This window comes from Lepidothrix coronata, unplaced genomic scaffold (assembly GCF_001604755.1).
Source record: "Lepidothrix coronata isolate B3197 unplaced genomic scaffold, Lepidothrix_coronata-1.0 Scaffold1448, whole genome shotgun sequence".
NCBI lineage: Eukaryota > Metazoa > Chordata > Aves > Passeriformes > Pipridae > Lepidothrix > Lepidothrix coronata.
In genome coordinates, this window is record NW_016691628.1 from 1 (window position 1) to 4396 (window position 4396).

A 4396-nucleotide genomic window follows, 5' to 3' on the forward strand; every position below is an offset into this window, starting at 1 on the left:
CTGTGGGAGCCCCACTGTGGCAGAAAGCTCCATAAATAACCAGCAAGTAGGTGTGTGCTTCTGCTCGGAGTATCCACAGAAAAAAGGAGCTGTCTGCAGAAGTTGCAATTTTGGCAGTGCAGCAAGGGAGGTGGGCTGAAAGGGAATGTTTCTGCATTCTCAGCATCAGTGAGAGCCGCAGTGAGATCCCAGGTGTTCTTGTGTGAAGTCCTTCTCTGACAGTAGTAAGGCACAGTAGAAGGGTGCTCCCTGCCCTTCCTGCCCTGCAGTAGCTTTTGCAGGTGGCTGTGTTGCATAAATGTCCTTGACCACACTGTTAGAGAAATTGGGCATTTTCCCTGTGTGATGGGGAAGGGTTTTATTGTTGAGAGGGTTCAGAGAAGTTCCCCTTGTTGCTGCTTGTGCCATATGTGAGTTTGGTGTACACGGAAGCTGTCGTTCTGGGCCTCTTGAGCTGACAGCTTCCATAAATGTCAGCGTTTTGAGATCTCTGAAATGGAGCAAATAGCTGGTGACGTTGGCATTGGCTGGAGTGGTCTGTTTCCTCAGTCCTGAAGTACTGAAGTGAATGGAGAGTCCCTGGAAACGTTGCAACCCCTGCAAATCCAGAGATTTTGTTGAGTCTGACGTGGTTGGTGGTTTTACACTAATGCCTTGACTAAAAGCACCAACCAAATGTAAAACTTCCTGTCTGCCTTTGTTCTCTTAGAACCAGCAACATCACACCTAACCAACCTTGGTGAAGAGCGAGATCCCTGAAAGGAGTATAACAGTTCCAAGCGTAGCTCATAAATGCTGCAGGAAGTAATTCTTGTTTCTGTCAGCATCTTTCCCACAAGGTAGCTCCCCACGTGTTTTACAGTCCAGTAGGATATGAATAGCATAAGACCAGACATTGGCTTCAGGGCAGCAGCTGTGCCTGCCCAATGATTGCACTTCGTTTTGGTCTGAGGTTAAGAGAGAGATTCACTTCCAAGCTTTGCACTTTCTCATGCGTGCAGCCTGTCCATATGGCAGATAACTGTGCCTTTAAAAATCCATATCCACTTTCCTTTCCATCTTCACAGTAAGTCATCACTGAGTCCTGATGGGCTTTTGCAAGTGGAAGAGATCAAATACGTACAAATTGTTTCAACGTAGCAAGTGTGGGAGGGTGTCAGGTCTGCAGCATTATTGCTGCTCAGTGATTCAATTGGTGTGTAATGCATTTGCAAACACTCTACTTGCTGCCTGTGAGAAATGGATTGGTGGTCCCAGGCCAAGGGAATAAGAGGTGGGTGTAATAGTTAGAAATATTTTCCTGCCCGGTAGATGGGAGGTGGAATAGTTGTCTTCCCGGTAAGTTCTCTTGTACACAGAAGTAAAAATCTTTATAAATCTCCCCAAAGTGTCCTGGGCAGTGAATGAAGATGGTTGGAAGTAGCATGGCTTCTACCGATAAGAGGGTGGTGAAAGAGTGAGACAGAACTAAAGCAGGAGAACCATGTCAGGAAGAAAAACGTTTTTGACTTGGGAGGTTTGAGTGAGAAGGAGAGCAAACAGAGTCAGTGAGTGTGTTGTCCTTGCCCATGTGGGCTGGCTCTTGCACCCTGACCGGGATGGTAGTGCTAGCATCTGGAGAAAATGCTGTGTATATGGTTTCTCTCTCAGAGGGAGTTAAAATGTATCAATATATTAACAGTATATTCGTGGGTGGTCCCAATGCTCAATAGTAGGAGAAATCCAAGCAGAGATAATTAGTCACTGGAAAATTTAGGGTTCCAAATTCAAGCAGAAAAGCTGCAACCCCAGATCTGCCATGGTGAAGTTCCTGCGTATATGGTGGAGGGGAGGAATGGTGTGTATTCTCCCTGAAACCTTGGCTATCCTTGAACAAGTTAAAATGCCTGGAAAGAAGGAGCTACAGTATTCCCTGGGTCTGCTGGTATTTTGGAGAAAACATATCCCAAATTTCTCAATCATGGCAAGTGCCCTTTATGATTTAACATACCAGAGGACCAGCTGGGACTGGAGCCCTATCCGTCAAGAAGGCCTACAATTGTTAATCTTTGAGGCTGGGTTATATCAGATATCAGGCTTTAGGTCCAATACATCTGACAGATCCACTTCAAAAAATCATAGAATCATAGAATGTTAAAGGGTTGGAATGGACCTTAAAATCATCTAATCCCAACCACCCCTGCTATGTACAGGGACACTTCCCACTAGACCAGGTTTCTCAAGGCCTTATACAACCTGGCTTTGAACACTGCCAGGGTTGGGGCACTGGTATGTGCAATTATATCATTAGTGCCATGTGCTTCAGGTAGAGGAGGGAGCACATGAAGTGCTCCAAATACAAGAACCACCTGGCAATCAACTGGGCCAGGAGCTTCCCCCATCATATATGAAACCAACCTCGCAATTTGAGCCCCATGTGAAAAATGTATGGTTCACTGATGCATCCTCCAAAGGAGAGGAGGATACTGAGGGGGAGCCCTGTGTGTTTTTTGAGCAAGCTGAATTGTGATGATGCTCAGATGGGAAAATTGGTAGCCATGTGCAGTGTGGTTTTTAGAGAGGCTGAAACTAAAAACAACAGTGTTTATTTATATGGACTCCTATGCTGCTTTTAAGGGGTGCACTGGATGGCTCCTGTTTTGCGAACAAACCCGTGGGAGGTCAATCGGGTCCCCAGTGTGCCAGCAAGAGAAGTGGGACGACATCCTAAACACAGCTAAGCAGAAGTCTCTTGGTGGGATGGATTGCTACTCACCAGAAGAGGGATCACCTCCTGAATAATCAGGTAGATTAACTGACCTGTGTGGTACGTATGGCAGTAAAGGGAGAAGAATTAAAATGGGAGCATCTGTTACAGAGGTTACATGTAAAGGGAGGCCATTCAGGAGTTAAGGATCTTTTTAAGGGAGCTGGTAGCAAAGGGTGGCCTGTCACTCAGGAACTGTGTAACAGTCATCTCAGCCTGTGGCCAGTGTTGTACCCAACTAGAGAAACAACACCCTTTGCAGGAGGCTCCCCTTCACTTATGACACAGAAAAGGCCTCTGGGAGACCTGGCAGGTGGACTATCTAGAGCCTTTCTTGAAGTCAGAGGGAAAGCAGTATGTTCTCATTGGGGTGGAAGTAATGTCAGGGCTCACTCAAGCTGAGGCAGTAGCACAAGCAACTGGGTACAGCACTGTAAAGGGACTGAAGCTGTGGATTAGTTATTTGCCATGGCCCGAATACCTCCAATCTGACAACAGTAGTCACTTTACTGTCAGGGTGGTTCAAGAGTGGGCACAGGATGAGGAAATCCAGTGGATCTTTCACACCCCATACTACTTCCAGGCAAATGGTATTATTGAATGCACCAGTGGGCTCTTGAAGAGGGCCCTGAAACCTCATGAACCTGGTTGACCACAGTTGGGTGGGGAGTTAAGGAGTACCCATGACTCAGGCTTTTGTCTTCAATCCCCACCCATACTTCCTGGGACAAAAGAAGCCAAAGACCCTACAAATCCTCCCCATTACCCAGAACAGCTGGTTTTGGTAGAATTACCAAGAGTAGGATTGGTACCTCTGACCTTAAAAAAGCCACTTAACCTCTGTGTATGGGTGGTTAATGATGGTTCCCTCCTTTTAATAATGTTTTGTTTTTATGCACATATATGTTTTACAGATTATCTGAAATCCACTGCTGGAGCTACGCTTTCAACTGTTGAGTGGATGGACCATTTTGCATATTTTTAGTTTGATTTTACTAAGCCTATTTTGCCTTTTTACTAGAGAAAAATGGTGTGGGAAAAGTTTTTATTCTTATTTTATGGGTGTACAATTTTGTCTCAATTGATTGAGAATGAGGATACTCAGCCAAATTTAGCTTGGGAGTTGATACAAGGATTTATGCATATTTGGAACCACACGAATCAAGGAATATGTATTAACCTCCCCAACTCTGCATCAGAGGGGCTTAGATTTATGATGATTTGGTTAAATTTTTCAGAAATATTAACAAGAGAACTAGATAACCTTAAAAAAACAGGAGGAAATGTTACCTGGGGAATGGTCGAGTCCCCCTTTCTAGACCAGAAGGAAGGACAACAATGGGCTGCAAATGGGACATGGGTAGAATACAAGAAAGCCTTTTACCACCTCCCACACAACTCTACCTGGAACCATTTATGGAATCAGACATGTTATCGATCATTAGACGCTAACCCTACTGAGACATTGCAAAATGTCACTTCTATCCCTTGCACGATTGTACCATGGTGGGATTCTCCTGCTGAGGGTGGGTTTTTCGAACATGAGTACAATTTACATTGGGATGCAGGATGGTGTATACAGATCCCCAGTAACCCAGGAACCCCACACCAAGTTAACCAAACAAATTATGAATGGGCTTGGTCTCTGAC

At 45.1% G+C, this 4396-nt stretch overlaps 1 long non-coding RNA gene across 2 annotated transcripts; it reads left to right on the forward strand.

Annotated features, from left to right (window-relative positions):
- The first annotated feature begins 6 nt into the window (after positions 1-6).
- On the forward strand, positions 7-4395 carry LOC108510587. Of its 2 annotated transcripts, XR_001878845.1 has the most exons (3): positions 7-839; positions 2617-2785; positions 3661-4395. It is a non-coding gene; the product is annotated as an uncharacterized LOC108510587 (long non-coding RNA). The 2 variants fall into 2 exon arrangements; XR_001878844.1 differs by lacking the exon at positions 7-839 and having other exon boundaries at positions 874-2785.
- Position 4396: the final 1 nt, after the last annotated feature.